Source organism: Ictidomys tridecemlineatus, chromosome 4 (genome assembly GCF_052094955.1).
Source record: "Ictidomys tridecemlineatus isolate mIctTri1 chromosome 4, mIctTri1.hap1, whole genome shotgun sequence".
Lineage (NCBI taxonomy): Eukaryota > Metazoa > Chordata > Mammalia > Rodentia > Sciuridae > Ictidomys > Ictidomys tridecemlineatus.
Genome location: NC_135480.1, coordinates 160,513,676 through 160,539,647, shown reverse-complemented (window position 1 = coordinate 160,539,647; position 25,972 = coordinate 160,513,676). Strand labels below are relative to the sequence as shown.

Genomic DNA, 25,972 nt, shown 5'->3' with positions numbered 1-25,972 from the left:
ACTATGAGAGAAAACACATTTCATCTAAATTTGGAATACTTGCCAAATTCACTGTTGGGGCCCCAGTGACTTAGCTCCCATAGAATATTTATTGGAAGTTTAAAATATGAGAAATCATTAAAAATAAAGATACTGTGGAGGTCTTTCCTCAGTTTGGTTAGGAAAAAATGTCTATTTTCTACTTATTGCTCTTGGGACAGTTAAGATAGTTAAGACTACCAAGAAGATCCCAGCTAATGTAGGATTTTTAAAAAAGCACACTAAAGCCTCTCTGAAACTTTTCAGGGTGAAGCTCAGCTTTTCAGAAAGTTTTAGAAAAGAAACCTAATTTTGTTACTTTCATTTTCAGTTATACTAATTCATAATTCTCAAGGAGAATTCTAGGTTTTGATAGGGCCCTATGCCTTCAGTTTTCAAATTTGTAAACAAGAACATGTGATGATCTTTGAGGTACATTTAGGTTCCAATGAAATGATCTTTAAAGTGCTTTTAAGTCCCAAGATTTCCCAACATCATATCAGACATCATCCCCACCTCTCTTCTTCCCTTCCCAATATAGTCAAGTGATAGGAGCCAAGTAGACCTTTTTAATCCAATCACTTGGATCAATGCATAGTGCAATAGAGCTATCCACTGAGGGGCTCCTGGAAGAGATGTTATACATGGAGGTTACGTAGGATGAAGAGAGGTAGAGATTACAGATTAAACATCACATGGTGTTCTTCCTTATGTTCAAGTCTGCCTTTGCATCTGGATTTTACCTTTTCATAAGAACCTCAGTCAAATTGAATTAGGGCCTACATTACTAACCTCATTTTAACTTGATCATCTGCAAAGACACAAGTCCAAATAAGGGCCTTTCACAGCTGCTGGGCGTTAGGATTTCATGTTTTGTGAGAGCACAACTTAACTCTGAGGACTATCCTAAGAAAAGTACAACAGTCTAGGCAATATGATGAAACAAAGGATAAAGTTCAAAGACACTAAGGCAGCTGGAAATTCTTGAGCAGAATTATGAAAATGGGGGTGCTAGATAGAAGCCCTAGAAATCTGCATAAATTCCTCTTGAGTCTTTGTTCAACTTAAGACGTATAAGCACAGGGTTAAATTCTACAAGGCTGAGCTAAGAGCAACCAGGGAACTGTGAGCTTAACATTTTCCAGAACCCAAATAAGGCTGGAAAGGCTTCAAGTTCTGATAAGCTAGAGTGGGTCATTCTTGTTGATAATTTGGGGCATTCACTGGAGAACTCAGAAAAGTCCTAGAGTAAAGGCTATTCTAGATCCACCCTAACTAATCTTAAGAAGGTCAAATTGAACTTTAAATAAGTGATTAACAGAAGAAAACCCAATAATCTCTAGAGGAAGATAAAAAAAAAAACCCAGACACTTATGATGTAAAATCTATAGCTGAATATTCCTTGACTAGTCATGAAGTAAGAAAATGTCACCTCTAACCAGGACTCCACCCCCCAAAAATTGGTCAATGGAAACAGATCCTGAAATTACAGGGATAATGAGTTATAAACAAGGGTATTATAAGAGGGTATTACAATATTTTAAGTATTTAAAGGAAAACATGCATACATGGAGAAAAAAGTGGAAGTTATAAATGAACTTCTACAAATAATATATACACATCTATATGTATATATAAATAGAATTTTTTTGTGGTGCTAGGGCCTCATGCATGCTAGGTAAGCACTCTTCTTTCGACTACATCCCTAGCCCTAACATATTTTTTTTTTTTGAAATGAAAAGTTCACTGAATAGGATTAGTTCAAGATTAAACATTATAGAAAAGGATCTGTGAAACTGAAGATGTGGTAATAGGAATGAACCAAAGTGAAGAAAAAGAGATAAGAGACCAAAAGAGATTTTTAAATTGTCAAAGGTATGTTAGATAAGAATATGGTTACATGGATGTTAAAATTTTTCACTTAGGGTTATATATTTCAGTGGATATAAAATTTACCTAAAAGAACAATGGAGAAGGGAGAGAGCAGAGAGTGTGGTTCCATCTTGCTATTTGAAAAAATATTTTCCAAATATTTTATAATCTATGAAACTTAAAATTCCTTGCTGGCTCACTTTCATTCATTCAGCTCTACTGAAGTCAGAGATCACTTTTATTTGAACTTCATCACTCTTTATTTAAATAGCTTTAATTTGGTTGCTTTCTAGGCAGGCACTGCCTGACCCCTGAAGTTTACATACATAGCTGCTTGGAGTAGAGGTTTTCCCACCTTCCCTTGCTGTAAGGGGTGAAGCATGTGGTTATATTCAGGGGAATTGAAGGAAAAATGATGTGTACACCTTATGAAGCATATCTTTAAAAGAAAAGAACTTGTTCTTCTGCGTTCTCCAGCCTTCTTTCTGTACAGCCAGCCATCTTGGCATGGGAGGGGAAGGACAACACCAAGGGATGTCAGAGCCATAGAGTTTGAAGAAATTCCACCCTGACCCTAACCAATATAATATGTTGTCAGCTTAAGTTTGGAACATATTCCTCTAATCATGACTTGGAGCAGTGCTATGGTTTGGATATGAGGTGTCCCCTGAAAAGCTCATGTGGCAAGGCAGCAATGTTCAAAGGTGAAATGATTAGATTATGAGAACTGTAACCTAATCAGTGGATTAATCCACTTGAGGGATCAATAATTTGAATAGACTATTGACTGCTAATCATAGCTAGGTGGGGTGTGACTGGAGGAAGTAGGTCATGGGGAGCATGCCCCTGGGGACTGTATCTTGTCCTTCTACCATGATGTTCTGTCTCCGCAGGCCCAGAGCAGCAGAGTCAGATGAACATGGACTAAGACCTCTGAAACTGTCAGCCCCCAATAAACCTTTTCTCCTCTAAGTTGTTCTTGTTGATTACAACAACAAAAAGCTAATTCAAGCAGAAATACACTTCTGCCTTACGTTCCTGTTATTTGATGTCTTTATTACAATTGCCAATATACTAACTACAACAATCCTAAAATACCTTCTCAGTCCTGAGGCCATGTCTATCTGCTGTGTAGCTCACAGTATTCAGATCAGGATAGTGACCAAAGAGAATGTACTTATATGGATGATCAGGCATCTTAGGTTGAAATGCTGTAGGGAAGTCTACTTTTAGTCCACTTTTATATCTTTCAAAAGGAAATTAACAACCAAGATAAACAACATACAACTAAAGTCAATGAACAAGATTGCTGATTGTCTGGCTTCTCCATTGCTGATCTGTCTTTCCGGGCTTTTAACTGACCACATAGGTTATTCTTAAAAACTTCCTTTGTACTCAAAATTGGTGGCTTCTTAGTGCACATGGACTGCAGGCCCCTGAGCTTTTATGTACATATTTATGTGTGTGTCTTTGTGTGTATACTGTGGTCTCTGAGGTTGCGAGCAGCAATAGTCAAAATAAGGAATCTAACATGAATTCCCACTGTGTATGTTCCCAGTGAATAATTATCCATGTTTCACTGTTAATGAGAAAACCTGGCTTGTAACAGGGTTCCTTACTGTCACGAACATTTCTCATTTGTTAAAGTAAAAGAAGTATCAATCATTTTTTGAAGCTAAGCAATCTCTCTGTGTGCCATTTACAAGGCCATCCAAAAACTGTGTGCTAATGTATTCCACACCTCCTAAGAGGCCAAATAATAAACCACTCCCGGCCCTGCTTTTGCTTTGGTGAGGAAGTTAACAGTGTTTAATGGAGGGGCTAGCAGCTCTTTCTTCTGATTTCCTCCCAGCCACACGAGTGCCAACCATTTCCATCCTCCAAACCTCAAGGCCTTCCCCAGGAAATGGACAATCTGCAGGAGTGACAGTGTTCGCTCCTTGGGCCTCAGCTAGTAAAGGTTTCGCGTTGGTGAGGTGGCTGAGGAGGAAGCGGGCTTGGGAAGGCTGCCTAGCTAATGAGCGTTCTGGCAGCAGAGAGCCTCCCTCCATCAACCCTTCTTAACCAGTGAAAGAAAATATTGCCTTTAGGCCTCCATTCCTAGGCCCTCTGTGGTTCTAAATTGAGCCAAAGCCAGGTGTGATTCACATATGTGAGGCTTTTTTTTTTTTTCCTTTTCTCCCTAGATTCATTTACTTTTTTTTTTTTTTTTTTTTTTTAACACATTGACTGGAGAATGAGAAAAGTTTAGAATGGAGGAGAGGTACCCACTGAGAAAAATCAAATTATATAAGAAGTTTCCTCCTCTTTTTATTTGTGATTGATTTATCTTAAAGGTAGGCAAAAACAACTCTGCTTGTGGCTCTCACATCCCAAGAGACTGATACAAAACAGGGGAGAGGAAGCAGAGCTTTCACACTGAAGAAAGGATGAGTCCAAGACCAAGCAAGGAATTCCACATTATTGCTTGCCCGGAACATTGTTTGCCCTTGCAGAGCCAATGGCCCCAGCAAGGACAAGCCATCAGTCCAGCTGTACCCTGTAACATGCCACCGTTGAAGTCTCTGCTTCCATTGACCTCACTGACTTTCTTTACTCTTGCCTCAGATTTTACACTGGTTTCTGTAATTAAAATAACCTGACTCAGGGAAACAGTGTGAGTCTGACAGGCGACAGAAACATGAGGGTAGGAAATTGGATACTTGGCCTCCAGCTTCTTTGCACCCTCACAGAAGGTGCTGGATAACTTGAAAGGAGCAAGGACAGAGCAGTCTTTGAGGCACCTGTCTCAAAAGAAGCTCTGAACTCATGAGAATCACTACTCAGTTTTTATTTTTTTTTTTAAATTTAAAGAGCGGAAAATCACCAGGATATTTTGCATGCAGCTTGATTTGTGGGTTTTTCTGTAGGACAGATCAAGTCCACTCTGGCATTCATTAGCTGTCCATCACTTGTGTGAGTCACACCTCCACAGTTGATTTTCCTAAGTTCTTAGCCTTCCTGAGCAGAAGTAAGGTTTCTGAGTGCATATCCTCTCCTTTCTCCCTACTTTCTGACCAAATAGCTGAACAAAGGCAGCTAAATTTTGGTCAATCAATGATACCTGTAAATGGACTGAAAAAGATTCACAAGAAAGAAAGGTTTGAAAAATGGGGAAGATATAACCCAGAGAAGGAGAAGAAAAAAGTAGTACTCGGGGAATTTTCACTTATTTAACTGCTATCTAAAGGAAAAGAAAGCTGTGGCAGATTAGGACACGCTGTGTAAAAATATTAAAGACGTGGCATGATTACTTCATGAGCTGGCTCCAGGCCTGTCAGCATTTTCATTATAATCCTGTATTTTTCACGGAGTTAAAACTTTCTATAAAAATGATGTGTGCTGGGATGAAACTTGGCTCTTGGTGTAGTCAGTCTGGGAGTCCGTTCCTTAATTTAATTTTATAAAACTGGAAAACACTCAGTCCTTTAAAATTTATGAAGGGCTCTCCGTTGTGCTAGTGGTCTAAGGGGGTGCATGGGGCTCTCTCTGAGGCCACGGGGTGACTGTGGAAAGAAGGGATACTGCTTCAGTGCAGTCTTTGGTGCCTGGTCCTTTCAGGTTTGGTGTCCCCTGGGGCAACAGAGATGGTCTTTAAAGAGGCTTAGAATGAGCGGGAGCTGGCACCAGGTAGGAGGCTGAGAGAAATGATTAATTTATATTGGAAAAACTCAGTTCCTTACTCCCCATTTGTCAGCTGGACCCCAGAAGGCTGTGGAAGAAGACAAGCAACTTTAATTTTTACTCCGATTTCTGGGACCTCCCAATAAGCTGGTCAAATAACCAGGCCAAGACTATTCCCATGTACATTTGCCCAAAGAAAACTAACTTTAAAACATTCCAGGAAAAATGGAACTATACAAGCCCATTTTCCATTCCCCAAATGTCTTTTTACCCCTAGGGCAAGCTTTGGGTTTCCATTGGCAGGGGGTATAGTAATGTCTCCCATGTTCCTGGGAATCTGGTGGAAGAACTTGATATATTTCTCAGCATGAAAAGTAGCTCCATCCAGATTTATGACTTGATTAAGGCCTTACCGTCTCCAAAATGATTTAGTTACTACTTATTGAATGCTCTGACCCACACCTTAGGACCTGGTTATTTGCAGGTAAGGAGGGTAAAATACCCACATCTGATACATGCACATGTAGCCCTGGCTATGGAAATACGATAGCATTGTCTAAGGTAGAGTTTGGTGGCATTGAACAACATGCTTGTCTCAGGGTTGACTGAGCCACTCTGGGAGGGGGAGAAAGGAGGCAGGCTCTAGGAAAGTGGTCCAGTTTTAAAAATGCACAGTAAAAGTTGCTTGGGATTTAACTTATCACAAGTGGATAATGCAGAGTTCCCATGTGTCCTTCTCTGCCAGTAGGATCTTGGCATAAAGAACACCTTTTAAAAACACATCAGCATTTTAAAAAGTTTCAACTTTCTGGGTTTATAAATCCCTGATTGACTTTACTCTCAGGTTGCTGGCAGGTGCTACCTATCCTGCAGGAGGGGAGACTAGAATGGCCCGGGAGGCATTTCTGCAAGCTCCCTGGACTGAGGAAGGACTTTCAATCCATCCACTGATGAGATGACCTTTAAATGAACCCCAGAATATGAATTGTACTTGAGCCATACCATCCTTCTGAGAAGGGCCCCAAGTCAGATCGCCCCTCTCTGTGCATATTTATATCATATCCATTGAGTCTAGATTCAATAAGGAATAAGACTGATGTTTTCTATTTGGTCTGAAATGAATGATTATTTAAAGACTCCAATAGGTGCTCTCTGTAATATTCAAGGTGCTACTCCTTTGAGAAGAAAACTGCAGTTTCAGGGTAAAAGCCCTGGACTCTGTGCATATTCTTCCCTAGAGGAACATATCTGTTCTCACTCCCCCTCTAGAGCCAATGGGGAGGCAAACTAGAAAGTATCCTGATTAGGTGGGGAAAAAAAACAAGCCAGCAGTAGCTCAGAGCCAACATGCCTTCATGAACTCAGGCAAAGTTTGGTTCTATTTATGGGTGAGAGCCATTGCAAAAGAAATGAAAACCCACATGCACAAAGAAAGAGAATTCACTCTCAGCTCTGTATACAACCCATTTCAGTTCTCTTCTGCTGAACCAAAGCCACAGAACAGCAGCAGAGATGAAGAATGGCTAATATTCATAGCAGGTATCCTGAGAGGCCTCATTGGGGCACGGCCCAGGGTTCAGCGGCAAGTCACAGGAAGGAGCAACTGCTGACGAGGAATTCCAGAGTGAGCCGTAGGGGTGGAGCTGCTGGGGCAACATGAAGACCTTTCCTGAATTTATTATTCCCACATAAGTCTCCTGGGTCTTGAGGCTCCAGAAACTTCTCAACAAAGTGAAGAAAATAATAAACACTGAGAGTGAGGTGAATAAGGGAGAGAATTTTGCAGGCTCACTGGAGTAGGGCTGAGAGCCATGAGGAGGCTCATGAAGAGCAAGGGCAGGGGTGGTCTGTGGTGCATGTGTAAGGATGCTCCTGGCTGATTCTGCTGGGGCAATAATACATCTGGCAGGGGATGTCTGGCTTTTTGTAGCCAAGCCCATAGAGCGTGCGGTTTTCTAAGTACCCATAAATAGAGATGTCTTCTGAAGGGGAGGTCAGACACCCACAGCCTAGACTGGGAGGCCATGGTTACAATAGGACATGCATCTAAAGAGCAGACAGTAGCTGTCCAAATGCCTGATCTTTGTTCTGCCATCTACATTTCTATTGCTGATTTGTTTTTGGCTCCTAATTCCCTTCGGGTGTAGTTCCCAGATGTGCCTTGGAGTATTTAGTGGACTCCTTCAAAGTTTAAGGGAGATGTAACAGGGTTCAAATCCCTGGGACCAATTGTGATCTTTGAAAAACGGCACTTGGATTTAGAGATCCTAAAAGCAAGACAGCCTCCCCAGGCAATCTGGGATTTGGGCCTTCTAGGCCTACATGAGGGAATGCATATGCTGTTCATCCAAGTTTGTTTTTTGGGGGATTCCCCATTCCCCATAGCACTCCTCATTAGGAAGGTTGAGAGTCTAGAGCAAAAGATGCATTTTGAAAGATGGACATGTACCTGACCTCTGGCACCTGACCTTTTTGTAACTGATGGAAGTGAGAACTCATGTTCCCAATGAGCTTCTCAAAGGCATTCCAAAGATGGCAGAGAAATGGAAGCCCAGAGGTCCAGGCTTGGGCAGAGCAAGGATGCTCACTTGGGGGAAGGGTTATGCTTGTTTTTCAGTAACCTTATTTGGTTCCTATACTCCACTTTAATATGTGGAACTAGCATTTTATTAGAGTTTTGTTTTTAGATCTTTCTAAAGACTAAAGCTGGGAAATACTGGAAAAATAAGATTTTTCCCCCTTAAAATGCATTTTTTGATTATGGTGTGTGGGGAGCAGGGATTCAATCCCCTGTAAGAAGGAAACATTTATAAGATCCTCACATATTAATATCTGACTCTGTCAAAAAATATATTAAAACTCAGTACTAGAAAGATTTTGTCAATGTTGGTAAAAGCCTAAAGCAGGAATTAGTGAATTTTTTTGGGGGTGAATGGCTAGAAAGTAAATATTTTAGTCTTCATGGGCCATTTGGTCTTTGTCACAACTACTAACCTCTGCCAAAGTAACCTGAAAGCAGCCACAGACAAAATGTAAATGAATGGCATTGGTGAGCCGGTGCCCAAATAAAACTTTATATATAAAGAGGTGATAGTCTAGACTTTGCCCCAGGCCCAACCTCTGATTGTGTGTATGAGGTCATCAGGGTTGTTGTATACAGAGAACAAATGGTACAGTAAAACCACTAAATACCTGGGCAAGATACATTTCTACCTCCAAAGAGAACAGTCATTTTAACAAGAGAAGAAAGTTCAATCCTTCCTTTCCTAGTTGAAAGACTCAACTTGCTGCTCTAAAAAATATCAATGCATGTTCCTTATAGATTTAAAGTTCATAAAAACATAAAAATCAACCTTCCCCAGATTGTACTGCTCAGAGATACTCAGAGATAACTGCTGTGTTGTTTGTTCCAATCAGACAAATGCACACAAGTCACTAGTTATATTAGTAAATTTTACTAGATATATTAGTAAATCTTGGGCAGTCTTCTCATTGATGGATATAGATCTACACCATCCTTTTAAATTGTTGCTTAGGAGTCTATATGTGAATGTATCAGAATCTTTTATGTAATCACCTCTCTATAGATAATTACATTATTTCTGATTTTTCATTAATGTAGACTGTGCTGTGGTAAATTTCTTAGTACATGTATCTCTGAGTCCAAACAGCTCCTTGGGTAACATTACTAAAGTGGCATTTTTGGGTCAATAAGTATCATTTAAAAATACTAGTGTGTATTGCCAAATTGCCCTCTAGAGGTATTATACTCTTTGGGTCTTGGGCAACAAAGCATATTAGCATATATTATCAAATTCTTGTATACTATGATTGGCAGGCAGAAGGCTGTCCCCCTCCCCCAGTAGAAATCTACATACTAATCCCTGAAAGCTGTGAATATGCTACCTTACATAGCAAAAGGGACATTGCAAACATGATGAAGACAGGATCCTGAGATGGAGGATTATCATAGATTATTCATGTTGGCTCCCTGTAACTGAAAGGGTCCTCATAATAGGGGCCCTTTCTAGATGATAGAATTGGAGACAGATGTGGAGGTGCTCTGCTCTCATCCTTGAGTGGAGGGAGAGCTACAGCCAAGGAGTAGAGAAGGCTTTTTTGCATTTTCTTAGCAAATGCAAGGGAATGAATCTCCCCTAGAGCCTTCAGAGGGAGCACAGCTTGTCCAATGTGACATTAGCCCAGCAAAACCTGTTTTGTGATTTAGACCTCCAGAACATAAAAAGAATACATCTGTATTGCTTTAAGTCACCAAATTTGTGGGAATTTGTTATGGCAACAATCAGAAATCAATACAGATTTTATAAACGCTTATCATCTTTACTAATTTTCTACACAGCAAATAGTATCTCATTTTAATGTGCTTTTCTTTGATTACAGTAAGATTGAATCTGTTTTCAACCTTTTGTACATAGTAAATAGTTAATATTTCTGGTCACAGATCTCTTTGAGAATCTGAGAAAGTTCTGGATTCTTTCATCAGATAAAAGCATATCTGCAGGTGCCTATACAGTCCCCCAAAGCTCACAGAACCCAGGTTAAGAACTCTGGAGCTAGACAGCAGGAGTAGAAAGGGTTCTAGTAATAACTTCTCTTATTCAAAGTCATAAACCTAAAACATGAGAGTATTTCCCAGTTGGCACCAGGTAAGACCCCATGAACAAGAGCCTGGCTTAGCCACAGTAATCAGAGAGCACCTTGCAGCTCCTTCCAGATACAGGGAGCCCAACACAGGGTGTTGCCCAGCACCCACTCTTCTTGCTCTCTACCTATTTTACCCTCCAACTTCTAACACTGGAAGCAATGTGGTTTCTGTTTAGAAAGTCCTCACCAAAAGTTTCGCATCCATTTCCCTTCCCTTCTTAAACAATTCAGTCTAGCTTGCTGGGTAACACTAAAGGTGGCAATGTTCACAAGGAGGAAGCGGAGCCAGAGTCGGGTAGAACATATCAGGCCCTCAGGAAAAAAAAAGTTCTGCAAAGATCACTTAACCAAGTCTTTGTTTTACTTCACATTTCCACAATTTAACTTTTTATGATGCCTTTTTTCTCTGCAGTTGTACCGTTTTAGGAATGATGTCAGTGTGCTTAGCAGAAACTCTTCATCAAAATCTCGAGGTGCTCTGAATATCCCTGAGAACTGATAAGCCAGTCTCTGAACCGTGGCATTGAGCAAGGATCCGAGAGGGCAGGAAAGTTCATTAAGGTGGAGAAGAACAGGATTATAAGGAAAGGAATTAGTGGGGACATACAGTCTCTTTACCGTGCATGTAGGAATGCCACGGTCATTTTCTTCTGGGCCTAAATTCTCTGGGCTCAGGAAGCTGGCAGGACAACAGACACATGGGCTTGAACTGGTTTATCTCTCTTGATACCACTTCAAAGAGGCACACATTATGCACAATGGTCCCTGCCAGGTTCCAGGAGGGCCATGAATGGATTTTTGGTCTTATCTCCTTGGCAACAAAATGTACAGGGAGCTCATTATTTCTGAGTAGCACTGCCAACAGAGAAATGAAGAATTCCATAATCATAATGGATTTTCACATGAAAAGATCCTTGATAGAATGATGCTTGTAGAGTTAAACTTGTCTTTCTACATTCCTTTCAGAGATAAGGTATTAAAGGCGAGGAATGAAAGAGTTTGAACCTCTTAAGTAGATATAGACAATTACTAGTTCATATTTCACAAATAAGAGAACAGAACAATTATAATTATCATCACTCTGTGCCTTTGGCCTAACCTACCTCTGGCCTGATCTACTTTTTAAGATGCGTTTTGACAGGCTAGAGTGGGTGGGGAACAGCAAAGAATTAGAAAAAAATCTTTTACTGTATAGCTTTTCAGAGAATGAAAGTCCTTTTCTGTTTTCATGAAGGTTACCCACAACCCTCATGTAGCGATGGGCTGGCAAAATGTCTCTCCCAGAATAAAACATGAAAAAAAAAAAAAGCCATTGTAGTATATTTCTTGCTGGGGTTTCATGATGCCAAAATGTGATTCTGGCTCATTCTCTCTGGTCTTCTTTCTACCAGCGCATGGTGGGTGTTTCCCGAGCCTCCAGCTCTGCTTCTGAGGCTCTGTGGAGCAGGAGATTCCACCTGTAAACTCTGAGGGTCAAGATATCATAGAGTTCTTGGCCCAGGGTAGATGTGTGAGAGATATTTGTGAAGATGATCTAGATCTCCAATCTCAATTTTATTCATTTATCTTTGAGTAGTGAATACACAAATACATATACTTTGTTCAAAATTTGAAAAATACCAAAAGGGAATGTTGTGAAAATTCTTTCTCATACCACTTTTCCCTCAACTACCTGGTTCTTCTTCTTACAGGCAAAACAGTGTTATCAGTCTCCTATGTATCAGGAAGGCATTTTTGGGAGGAGAAAAAATTGGTGTCAACATATAATCAGAGATATGAAAAATTGTGCTATATATGTGTAATAAGTATTGTAATGCATTCCGTTGTCATTTATTTAAAAAAATCAATAAAAAGATATTTTGTTGCCAAGGAGATAAGACCAAAAGTATTTAAACTTATGCCCCAAGGAAAACCACACCTTCCTTTTTTAAAAAAATTTTACTTTCAAGGGCAAATCACAATTAAATAATTGGGCTGCCTTTTAACTTTGGGGGTCTTATGGTCTAAGAAAGCTTCTGGATCCCCAGGTTAGAATATCAATGACAATATCCATGGACAACAAGGAGAGGAGGTTAAGCTGTGTGTATGGTGGGCATGATTTCAAAATTCTTGTTCAGAAGACAAAAAGCAGAAGCTGTGTAGTGCTTCTTTTGCTTCATAAAAGGTAGAAGAAACTACAGCTAATCATGGCAGGAGATGAAATTCACTAGGTTTCTATAATTAGGCAAACTCAATGTTCTCAAATTTAAACAAAACATGGCAAGATATAGCACCTGTAAAAGTGGAAGACAGCACACCCCTGGCAATGGTAACAGGTAACTGACTGGAGACAATATCTTGCTAAGTTTTGATTATTTGTACACACAAAAGAAGTAAATCCAGGCATTTGGAATCTATAGAGCAAGTGTTGGACTTAGAACAGGAACTTGTTCCTTTGCTCCATGTTCACCCCATTCTCTCAAGGAGGGTGTCTAATTCCCAATTAGGTCCCTTTCTTGGTCTGTCTAAACCCCACATGTTCTTCCTAGTGCTGCGTAGTCCCATTTCCCCAGGAAATATACTCAGATGCTTCAAGGTCCCTGAATTTTATGAGCAACACTCTCCAGGATGGTCATCATGCCTCCGTCCCAAGGATCCTTAAAAAGGTAGCATAACCTGTATTCTAGTGTGTCGCAAAGAACAAGTAGGGAATCTCGTCTTAGCTAGAAGGGATGGATTCATAAGTGGTCCAGAATTTCCCTGACAGTTTTGCCTTTTTCTTAGAGACCTAGAATAGCCATTCTTTCTTCTAGCTCTAGCAATAAGGCAGTTACTGAGTTTTAGAGAGTGCTTTAGAGTTTACTAAATGTTCTGTGTGCTTAATCTTATTGGATTCTCGAATTAGTCCTGAGAGGCAGGTTACCATCCCATTTTATTAATGAGAAAGGAAGACTCATAGAGTTTGACCACAGAACTGTGCCAAAGTTCATGCTCATTTCACCTTTTCATTCAGTAGAGGACAAAAAAAAAAATCACTTTTCTTGATTAATTTATCCAAGACAGGTTGACACTGTCAAAGGGAACTTATCTAGAAAATAAGTTAAATAACAAATAATTTTTAAAAAAGAATAGCATGAAATGGATAAGTTAATGAAAAGGCAGACTGACTTAGACCTGAATCTACCCATCTTCTTTATCCCTGATTTCAGGACCTGGCCCCCAAGTATAATAATAGTTTCCTCTACTTCAACAAGAGAAGGGCTAGGGCAAGAGCATGTGCTGCCAGAATAATAGTGATTCACATTAATTGACATGCACTGTGTGCAAAGGTACCATTCGAACAGTTTTAATATAGTATCATATTTATTACTTTTAAAAACCCTGGAGTTAATGCTGTCATTACTTCCATTTTGTCTTGAAAGTAGACAGAATTTGCACAACTTGCCCAAGGTCATGCAACTGTTAGGAAGTGGCAGAGCCAGGCATGCTGGCACCAGAGCCTGCTCCTGATCATGAGGCAAGGAAAGACCTAAGACATGTGTAATGGATCCCAACAGATAGCACAGGGGTTAGGTGGATAGATGAGAAAAGAGGAGAGAACTGAACTTTGGTCTTTAATTACACAGCTATGGTAGTGGTAGATGGCAGAAACTGTAGGAAGTAGGGTCTAGTCGGAGGAGGTAGGTAAGTGGGGGTGTGACCCCAAAGGGTCTATCTTGTCCCCAATCCCTTCCTCACATGTTCTCATTCTCTGCTTCCTGGCTGCCATAAAGTGTCTATTCAGTACACTCTTTATTTCCCTTCCTACCTTACTTACACTGATTTCTCACCATTCCTTCTCTGTTGATCTTTTCCCTCTAAAAAAGAAATTCCTTGATGTCTGGGCAACACATGTGTAAGTACATTTCTGTTCTTACCCAGAACCTGCCATAGAATGAACCGTCCAATCAGGCTCCGCTTTCTTAAATGCCTTCTTAATGAGTAATTTATATGTGTAGTGACAGTCAAGGTATGATCCTATAGATGATAAAGAAGAACTTGTGGTAGATCACAGTGAAGAGGAGAATGGACTTCCTAGATTCTGGATCAGAAAGTAAGAGATACAGGCGAAAATTAACATAGATTAGCATTGTTATGGTTGGGATTTGGAATGTCCTCCAAAGGCTTTGTTGAAGACTTGGTTCCCAATGCAGGAATGGTCAGAGGTGGAGCTCTTAGGAAGTGACTGGATCACGAGGGCCTTCACCATAGCAATGAATTAATTCACTGATGGGTTTGATGTCCACAGTGGTAGGTGGCAGAAACTGTAGGCAGTGGGGTCTAGTTGGAAAAAGTAGTTAACTGGGGGTGTGCCCCCAAAGGGGATATCTTGACCCCAACCCCTTCCTCATGTGTTCTCATTTTCTGTTTCCTGACTGCCATAAAGTGAGCCTACTTTCTTTTGCTTTGTCTTTCCACCATGAAGTTCTGCCTTGCCTCAGGCCCAAAGCAATGAAGCCAGCTGACCATGGACCTAAATGTCTGAGACTGTGAGGCCAAAGAAATCTTTCCTCTTCCTTTAAATGGTTAATGTCAGATATTTCGGTCACAGCAATGAAAAGCTATCACAAGCATCCACTTAATATTAAGCACAAGTTAGTCACCCTGCATGTGGCCTCTCATTGAACCCTCACCATAATAAATTCTGTGAGAGGGATGTTATTCATAAATGAGGAACCAGACACTGAGGATTTATAGATGGTGTTCTACTTGAGGCACCCTGTCCTCTACTCTCCAAAGTTGCCTGGGAACAGAGGCAAGAGGGTCTGTCTTTCCTTTTGCTGATCACAGAAAGGGCTTGGGTCATAATCCTGCCTTCTCTTCTACCATCTGTCTCTGGGCTCTGGGACCACTGTAAAACTGCCACTCTAGCACCACACAGAAACAAGGGGGCACAGAACAAGAGCAGATATTTCCAAGAGCCATTTCAGGATTGAGGAAGGATTTATTAGAGAAAGTGTAGAGTTCCTCATTTTCCCACCGATGGACTTTCAATACCTGTCTATTTCAGGGACATGAAACTTATTCACGTCATTCCTGTTAGTGGTGGGAGGGAGGGCACATGGGCCTGGGAATTGTGTCCTGGTGCCAGGAAAGGGCAGGGGCAAGTGTGAGTGAGTTTTCTCAAGGTCCCCATTTCCTGACTATCTGGAGTCCTAAAATAAGCCCATGCCTGGAAGCTGGCTATGGCTTGGAACAGTGGTTAGGCAGGGAGATTTACTGCCTTACTCTCTCAGTCCAACTATTTTAAGTGTCACTTATGCTCTGGTGTCTTTTTATATTTATGGATGTACACTCCAGTCCAAAGAACTGCTGTACTTCTTCCTGTGGCTTCCTCATAAATGCCCTCCAAAATACTGATTTAGTTTTATACTGTATGTGCTATAGGCTTCCTGCAGTCCCTATGGGGTGTCTCTGTTCTCCACTTTGGATTTTAATTTCCTTTTTTTTTTTAAGACAAAAGTACATAAACATGTGCCATGAACAACCACAAAATGCTGACCTTTTTTCTTAATAGCAAAGCATATTCTCTTTGTGGGCAAAGCTTTAGGAAATCAAAAGCACTTTCCTTGTGACATAAAACCTCAGCCTCCCAGTATAAATGAGGAAACAGATGCCAACTCGTGTCCCTTTGAAAGGGTCAGAATAAATACCTTCTTCCTTTCCCTCTCCTCATCAAGGATGCTGGTCCTCCCCTCACGGTTGCCTTGCCCTTCCTCTGCATCATTTTCCTTGCCACCTCTGGGCTGGGTCCCCATTGTGGATTAATTTTTACCTAACCTTTGACCATCAGGACTTGCTGTTCCCACTGCTATCTTTGGAGAGGAAGTGGTGATGATCTTAGTCTTCTAAAGAACCATGATGAAAATTGGCTTCCCCAAAAATATAGCTTGAGGAGTCACTGACTGTCACTGTGGACATTTCCTCGTAACTGGATTCAGGAAGTGCGTGCTCCAGCTCATACTGGGAGGATCAGGAAGTGTGCTTTTGTGAGGTGAGGGTGGAGGTGTGTGGGACAGATGATAAAGCTGCAATTTCAGTAGAAATAAGAGATGGAAATAACCCGAAAGGACTCCTAAGCCAAGGTCCTGCTACCAACTCCTATTTAAAAAAAACTTGAGAATAATTATGTAGCCTCTTCTTTCCCAGGACCTAGAATCTAGCTGGGAGATGTGACACAGATAAGATTATCTCCAATAACTCAAGGAGGGCTAAGTTAAGTGTCACTCTGATCTAGAGCAGGGTTTGACCAACTATGGCCCGAGGACCTGATTCTCCAAATGAAGTTTCATTAGAACACAACCACATGCATTTACTTACTGTCTGTAATTGGCAGAATTGAGTGGCTGCAACAGAGGCTTTATGGCACAAAATGCCCCAAATATTCCCTCTCTGGTCCTTCAGAGAAAAAGTTTGATCAAGCCTGGTTTAGGGCCAGTACTTCAGGAAGTCAGTGGAGGGTGACCACTCCAGGCTGGAGTACCCCAAGAAAGCTTCATGGACTCCTTGAAAACCTGTAGGATTTAGCTAGGGAGGATGGGGAGAGGACACGATTCTAGGCAAGGAAGTCAAAGAAGGCTGAAGGCCCTGGCAAAGACTAGGGAGAAGTTTGGCATGGAGAGTCAGGAATGGGATGATGGGTGGATGTAGAGGGCAGGTCTGAAGCAACGGCTTTGAAAGCCAAGCCAAAATATTTTAAATGATAAGGCATACCACTTTTCCATTCCATATGATTAGTAGGAGATGGAGAAGTGACTTTTAAAGTCCACTCAAACCTTGTGAATCAATTTCTAAACGTGCCGAAGTTTAGCTCCATACCCAGGGATTTTGATTAATTGGTCTCAATTGGAATTTTTTTTTTTAAAAAAACTTCCCAGGTGGCTCTATTATCCAATTGGGATCCTGTTGCTAGCTGAAAGAAATGGCCAGACACGTGCCTGCAGAAGCTCAGGGCCAGGTAGACATAGCAGGTGCCCAACACATGTGAGTCAAATTAAATCAGCAATATTGGCTTGTACCAGAGCCAGCCTGATAAGCCTCTGTTTTACTAGAGTCAGCTATATAGCATTCGGTTGGCCACATGGTTTCCAATAAAAGAAATCACTTCTGCCTGCCTTTGGCTAATCCTGGAAAAGCTCATGATGCTCAATGCAATATTGAGTCTGTTTATATATTTGGGCATTTATAGATTTCTCTCTCACTATTGTTTTAATGTGACCGTTTACAAGGCCTTACACAATTTGCCCTCTGCCTTGTTACCTCTGTCGTCTCCCCACCCCCAATGCTCCCTTGTCCTCTTTCTGGGACTTCACTACAACCACACTGGCCTCTTTGTGGTTCCTGAGACACACTAGTCCTATCCTACCTGTACCTAGGATGCTCTTCACTTCTCTTCCTGCAGACACATCCAAGTGAGCTCTCAATAACTCTCTTTGCATCTTTGATCAAGGATTATGTCTCAGGGAGTTCTCCCCTGACCATCTAATTTTAGTTTACAATCTCCTTCCACAGACATCATGCATCTCTCTTATCTTCTTTATTGTTCTTCATAGCATTTACTACCTTCTAACATGGGATCCTGTTTTCTTCTTTGTTTATTTTCTATTTCTCCTACTGTGATTAGGTTCTAAAAAAAGGGAGATTTTTGACTGCTTTATTCCTTGCTGTTTTCAATGGTGTGCAGAACAGTGCTGTCCAGACCTCCGTAAGGAGTGTCAGTCAGTACTTGGAAGGCTTTGACTTGTTCTTTGAGATTGAGCTTGAGCAACTCCTCTGTTAAACCCTCTGTATTTCTCCCTTCACCAAAGGCAGCTCCCCTTCCTCCTCTGCAACTCTCTCTGGAGCTTTTCTCACACTTATTGACTTTTCTGATTCTTCTGCTACTTCTGAACACCAGTCTGGGGAGGGTCTCAAAACCTAGCATGGAGGAGAAGCTGAGCAGGGGTGTGTCAGGGAGTGAGCTGGAATTTAGCAGCAGAAGCTGTGGATGGATGATTCATTGCCTCATAACTCCCCTTCCTGCAGGTGCATACCTGAGCAGCTCTCCGATTCCTATGACACTTGGCTTGAGCAATGTGCGATGTGTCATAGTCACCTAGGTGGTCCATGAGAAAAGCCTAAAAAATGTGGATGCTTTTGAGAATCTGTTGGTTCTGAGGTTAATAATATTTTCCCTCTCATGTGAACTGTGTACCAAGTCCTGTCGATGTTACTTCTGATGTATCCCTGAATCCATCCACTTCTTTCCATTTTCTCCCCCACTCTCCTCTCAGCCATGGTTATCTCTGACCTGGAATACTGTGACAACTTCCCAAACAATGTGCTCCATCTAGTGTCTTCCCCTACAAACCAGCCAGAGTAAGCTTTTGAAAACACAAAACAGACAATGTCTTTCTCCTGCCTTTAAAACATTCAAACACTTATGAGATGCAGACTGCCAGCAATTTGTTCCCAGGTCCCTCTTCAGCCTCACCTAAAGTTAGTGCCCCTCGGTTCTCTCTGAATGGTCCTCCCTTGTATATGTTTTCCTGCTGCAGAACCCCTGAGGCTTCCTCCACCTGGAGTGCTTCTAACTTCTTTCATCTGGTTTACTTCTACTCATTTTCCAATCTTGCTCAGACAATAGGCTCTGTCCTGTCACATGCCCTCAGAGCACCTAGCTAGAAAGTTCTTCCCTTTTCTATCATCTCACAGACAACCCACTATAATCAAACTACACAAGAAAAAGTTCATTCATTAGTTTTGTTCTTTACTGTATCTTCAGTATCAAGAATGGTGCCTGGTGCACGGTAAATAAATGCTCCGTGCACTTTTCTTGAATGAATGAGGGCTGGGTTTGTGTTTCTTATTAACTGGGTATCCCTGACCCTAGTACAGTGACTGGCACATAGTAAATAAATATTTGTTGAACACATAAATGGACTGATCCTTTAGATATTGCCTTGTCAGGCCCTTCATTAGGAATTCTAACACAGAATATTAATATTAGTTGAACTGTTTGATAATATACTCAGCGGTCTATGTGTGAACACTGGTAGCTCCACCTTTAGACTCCAGACCTGAGTCTTGTATTTTCCAGCCCCAGTTCCCTCACCAGTGTGACATTATCTGTAGGAATATCCTACCTTAACTTCAGTGTTTTTAACCTTTTAGCATGAGATTTGGATCTACAAGAGATTATTGCTCTTAGCAGAGACAGATAGCTTCTGTAGTTCTCGGCAGAGAAATGAACAGAGAAGAAACTGTGCAAGAGTCCAGAACAGAAACAGCACTGCCTGAGCGCAGTGTGAGCCTTGGCCTCAATGCCTGGTCTCATGAGCTGGGAAAACCTTTGGGAAGTGGATCAGCTATACCGAGGTGAGGCCCTGCATTTGATGGGCCGGCTGCCCTGGGAAGCATGCAGTGTAGCCAAGAGGCTGTCTTGTGCGTCTGTGCTAGGCACCATAGCTTCTTTCAAGGAAATGTTTTTTTTTTTTACTCTGAAAATTCAGGTTTGAATGACTACTTGACTCTCCCTGCTCTTGGTTAATCACACAGCATGAGAAAAGGTTGGTGCCATTTGGCTCTGGGGCTTGGTGACATATCTCCAAGCAGCGATGTGTGCCTGCACTGGGGAGTGGGAACTTGCTCACTCACTGCTATGATATAGATGTAAGGTACCCCCCAAAAGCTCATGCGTGAGACAATGCAAGAACATTCAGAGGTGAAATGAATGGGTTATGAGAGCTGTAACCTAACCAGTGGATTACCTGGGTGGGTAACTCTAGGCTGATAGGGGGTGGCTGGAGGAGGTGGGTCACAGGGCATGCCTTTGGAGTATGGTTTCCCTGGTGAGAAGCTTTCTCTGCTTCCTGATCGCCATGTCTCCAGCTGCTTTCCTTCAACATGCCCTTCTGCCATGGTGTTCTGCCTCACTCAGGCCTAGAACAATGAAGTCACCCTTCTATGGATTGAGATCTCTGAAATAGTGACTGCCAAATAAACTTTTCCTTCTCCAAAATTGTTCTTGCTACGTCTTCTGGTCACAGCAACAACAACAAAAATGAACTAAAACACTGATAAAGGAGAGTGTGTCATGAAAGAGAGGGCGCAGCCCAACTCTATGTGGATATTCTACAGGAGATTCTTACTTAGATTTAAGATTTAAATAAGATATGCTGAAAACAGTACTGAATTGCCCTCCTTCCCTCCCTCCCTTCCTCCCTCCCTCCCTTCCTTCCTTCCTTCCTTTTTAAATTTTTTTGGTACTGAGGATTGAATCCAGGGGTACTTAACCACTGAAACATATCCCCAGCCCTTTTTGTATTTTATTTAGAGTCAGGGTCTCACTGAGTTACTTAGGGTCTTGCTAAGTTGCTTAGGCTGGCTTTGAACTCACAATCCTCCTGCCTCATCCTCCTGAATGGCTGGGCTTACAGGTGTGTGCCACCATTCCTAGCTGAATTGCTTTTTTTTAAAGCCATATATAATTATGTATTTTGTTGCTGCAGTCACTTGAGGCCATTTAATTCTAATAAAAATTTAGGGCCTTTAGCATTTAGCCTTTCTTTATTTCCTGATCTTCCTGAGGATAATCTCTACTCTTTTCTCTACTCTTGCAGGTTTTTTTTTTTTTTTGGTCTTTCCCGGTCTTTGACCTCATGGAGACTGCCTAACAGTGATACAGTGGAAAGAATATGACCCTTGGAAACAGGATGTGTGATCACTACTGTAATGCCTCAGCATCCTTTCTAAAAATAAGGTGGAGTGATTATATCATGGGTTGGCAAACATTTTTCTGTGTAGGGCCAGAAAGAAAATGTATTAGGCTTGTGGTCATAGAATCTGTGGCAAATACTTAGCTCTATCCTTGGTGTGCAAGCAACCGTAGACAAGACATAAGTGACTGAATAGGTGTGGTTGTGTTAGCAAAACCATTTGTTTATTAAAAACAAGTGGTTTTTGTAAATCTACATAGGATCCCCCTTGACTATTCAGCTGAATTCAGATCAATGTATGCATTTAAAACTACCTGAGGCAGGGTAAAAAAAATTACCCTAGAGAATTCATGGTAGGTCACCTAGTATGGGAAAAGGTTGTATTGGCTGAATGTCACCAGTGCCCATTACTCATACAGTGTAGGATACAGTTTCTGTTGCCACCATCCACACTGGAAAACTTCATGATTCCTAGAACATTGAGTAGAATGTGGTTTTGGTGTAAAGTCACAAATATATAAATGAATAGAGACAAATTGATATTCTACAAAGGGAACTCATTGGAGGAAGGATAATCCTTTCAACAATGGTCATACAGAAGTTGACTATCCACATGCTTATAAACAAACTTCAAAATATACTTCTCACTGAATAAAAAAATAACTCAAACTAAATCATAGACTTGATTATAAAACCCAAAACTACAAAACTTCTAGAAGAAAGTATGGAAGAAAATTTTTGAGACCTTAGGTTAGGCAAAGATTCCTTAAATACAACAAAAGAATAATCAACAACAGAAAAAAAATAACCAGAACTTCACCAAAATAAAAATCTCTACCTTTGAAATACACTGTTAAGAGAATGAAAAGACAGTCATTGACTGGGGCAAAATATCTGAAAATCGGGCATCTGATAAAAGACTGGTGTTCAAAATATACAATGAACCCTTAAAATTCAATAATAGGCAAACAACCTAATTTAAAAGAAACCAGGATATAATAAATTAGAATAAAAAAATTAAAATAAATAAATAAATAAAAGAAACCAGGCAGAATACTATGAAACAGACATTTCACTCAAGAAAATAAGGTGGTAAAGAAGCACATGAAGGGGCTGGGGATGTGGCTCAAGCGGTATCGCGCTCGCCTGGTATGCATGCAGCCCGGGTTCGATCCTCAGTGCCACATACAAACAAACATGTTTTGTCCGCCGAAAACTAAAAAAATAAATACTAAAAAAATTTCTCTCTCTCTCTCTCTCTCTCTCTCTCTCTCTTAAAAAAAAGAAGCACATGAAAAGATGTTCAACAGTATTAGGAAAATATAACTTAAAACCATGATAAATCATACATGGAGTAGAAAGTCTAAGACTAAAAAGACCAACTAGAGCAAGCTGTGGCGAAGATGTGGACAATCTAGAATTTCATATACTGGTGGTGGCAATGCCAAGTAATGTAACCACATTGTAAGACAGTATGGCTGTTTATTAAAATGTTGATCATACACCTGTCATGTTATTCCTATGTGTTTAATCAAGAGAAATGAAATGTGTTTAATCAAGTGAAGATTAGCATGTGAACTTTTATAGCAGCTTTATCTGTAGTAACTAGAAGGTAGAAGTAACCATTCTGTTTCTCAACTGGTGAATGATTAAAAAAACCATAGTAGTTCTATAAAATGGAACATTAGTCAACAATAAAATGAAATGTTCCATTGATATATTTTACAATATAGATGAAGTCTCAAAATAATTATCCTGACTGAAAAAAGTCACATTCCCAATAGTCTTGTTCCTTTCTAGAAACACTCTAGAAAATGCAATCTACTCTATACTGATAGGAAGCAGATGAATGGTTGGCTGGGTGAAAGTGGTAGGGTGAGAGTGTCAGGGACCAATTATGAAGGGGTCTGAGGTAACTTTTGGGGAGAATAAATATACTCATTATGTTGATTGTGGTGATGATTTAACAAGTATGTACCAATTTCAAAACAAAACTTTAGACTTTAAATATGTCCTATTTATTTAATGTCAAATATCAAATTGTCAGATGTATGTTAAACATGTAAATATGTATTTGTATCTTATAAATCAACAAAAAGATAAAAATCTATTAAAAATGAACAAAAGGTCTAAATGAGCAATTCATAAATGAATATATATGATTATTAAACATAAAAACTCAAATCATTAAAAATCACAAAAATACTACAGAAATACAGAAGATAATTAGAAATTATTTTGAAAACTTGTGCTCCAATAAAATAGAGAATATCAAAGGCATTGACAAATTTCCAGAGTTATATAATTTGCCCAAACTGAATCAGGATGATATATACAATTTAAACAGATCAATTTCAAGCAATGAAATAGAAGATGCCATCAGAAGCCTACCAGCCAAGAAAAGCCCAGACCAGATGGATATACAGCTGAGTTCTACAAGACCTATAAAGAAGAACTAATACCTATACTCTTTAAATTATTTTGTGAAATATAAAAGAGGGAGCACTTCCAAAATCATTATGTGAAACCAATATCACTCTGATTCCAAAACCAGGCAAAAACACATCAAAGAAAGAAAACTTCAGACCAATATCTCAAATGAACATAGATGCAAAAATTCTCAATAAAATTCTGGCAAATTGAGTACAAAAACATACCAAAAAGGTAGTGCACCAAAATCAAGAGGGGTTCATCCCAGGAATGCAAGGTTGGTTCAACATACAGAAATCAATAAATGTAATTCATCATATCAATAGACTTAAAGATAAAAATCATATTATCATCTCAATAGATGCAGAAAAAGCATTTGACAAAGTACAGTACCCATTCATGTTCAAAACATTAGAAAAACTAGGGATAGGAACATATCTCAACATCATAAAAGCTATATATGCTAAGCCCCAGGCCAACGTCTTTCTAAATGGAGAAAAGTTGAAAGCATTCCATCTAAAAACTGGGATAAGACAGGGATGCCCTCTTTCACCACTTCTATTTAACACACTTCTTGAAACACTGGCCAGAGCAATTAGACAGACAAAAGAAATTAAAGGGACATGTATAGGTAAAGAAGAACTCAAATCAGCATTATTCGCTGACGATATGATTGTATACTTAGAAAACCAAAAAAATTCCACCAGAAAACTTATAGAACTAGTAAAAAAATTCAGCAAAATAGCAGGATACAAAATCAACACTCATAAATCAAAGGTATTTCTATATATCAGTGACAAATCCTCTGAAAGGGAAATGAGGAAAACTACCCTATTTACAATAGCCTCAAAAAAAGAAAAAAAAGAAAAGACTTGGATATCAACTAAACAAAAGAAGTAAAAGACCTGTACAATGAAAAATGTAGAACACTAAAGAAAGAAATTAAGGAGGACCTTAGAAGATGGAAAGATCTCACTTATTCTTGACAGAATTAATATTGTCAAAATGATCATACTACCAAAAGCACTACATAGATTTAATACAATTCCAATCAAAATCCCAATGATATTCCTCATCAAAATAGAAAAGGCAGTCATGAAATTCATCTGGAAAAATAAGAGACCCAGAATAGCTAAAGCAATCCTTAGCAAGAAGAGTGAAGCAGGTACCATCACTATACCAGACCTTAAACTATACTATAGAGCAATAGTAATAAAACCAGCATGGTATTGACACCAAAATAGACTGGTAGACCAATGGTACAGAATAGAAGACACAGAGACTAACCACATAATTAAAGTTTTCTTATATTAGACAAAGGCACCAAAACCAAACATTGGAGAAAAAATAGCCTCTTCAACAAATGGTGCTGGGAAAACTGGAAATCCATATGCAACAAAATGAAATTAAACCCCTATCTCTCACCATGCACAAAACTCAACTCAATATGGACCAAGACCTTGGAATTAAAACAGAGACACTATACCTATTAGAAGAAAAAGTAGGCCCAAATCTCCATCATATCATCTCCCCAACTTCCTTAATAAGACTCCTATAGTGCAAGAATTAAAATTAAGAATCAATAAATGAGATGGATTCAAACTCAAAAGCTTCTTTTCAGCAAAAGAAACAATCAGTGAAGTGAATAGAGAGCCTCCAGAATGGGAACCAATTTTTAGTACTTGCTTATCAGATCGAGCACTAATCTCTAGGGTATATAAAGAACTCAAAAAATTAAACACCAAAAAATCCCAAATAGCCCAATCAATAGTTGTGCCAAGGAACTGAACAGACACCTCTCAAAAGAAGATATACAATCAATCAACAAATATATGAAAAAATGTCCAACATTCCTAGCAATTAGAGAAATGCAAATCAAAACTACTCTAAAATTTCATCTCACTCCAGTCAGAATGGCAGCTATTAAGAATACAAACAACAATAAGTGTTGGCAAGGATGTGGGGAAAAAGGTACATTCATACACTGCTGGAGGAACTGCAAGTTGGTGCAGCCAATCTGGAAAGCAGTATGGAGATTCTTTGGAAAACTGGGAGAGGAACCACCATTTGATCCAGCTATCCCACTCCTTGGTATATACCCAGAGGACTTAAAAACAGCATACTACAGGGACACAGCCACATCAATGTTTATAGCAGCACAATTCACAATAGCTAAACTGTAAAACCAACCTAGATGCCCTTCAGTAGATGAATGGATAAAAAAATGTGGCATATGTACACAATGGAATATTACACAGCAATAAAAGAGAATAAAATCATGGCATTTGCAGGTAAATGGATGGCATCGGAGAAGATAATGCTAAGTGAAGTTAGCCAATCCCCCCAAAACAAATGCCCAATGTTTTCTCTGACATAAGGAGGCTGATTCACAGTTGGGTTGGGAGGGGGAGCATGGGAAGATTAGATGAACTCTAGATAGGGCAAAGGGGAAGGAGGTGAAGGGAGTGGGCAAGGGGATTCAAAAAGATGGTAGAATGAGATGGACATCATTACCTTAAGTACATGTATGAAGACATGAATAGTATATACAAAAAATATATGAAATATGTGCTCTACGAGTGTAATATGAATTGTAAAGCATTAAAGCA

At 40.0% G+C, this 25,972-nt stretch overlaps 1 protein-coding gene across 4 annotated transcripts in view; it reads right to left on the bottom strand.

The window, feature by feature from the left end:
• Adamtsl1 (ADAMTS like 1) overlaps positions 1–25,972 on the bottom strand; it is an 876,927-nt gene that overhangs the window by 17,095 nt on the left and 833,860 nt on the right. The gene's annotated exons all lie outside the window — the stretch shown is intronic.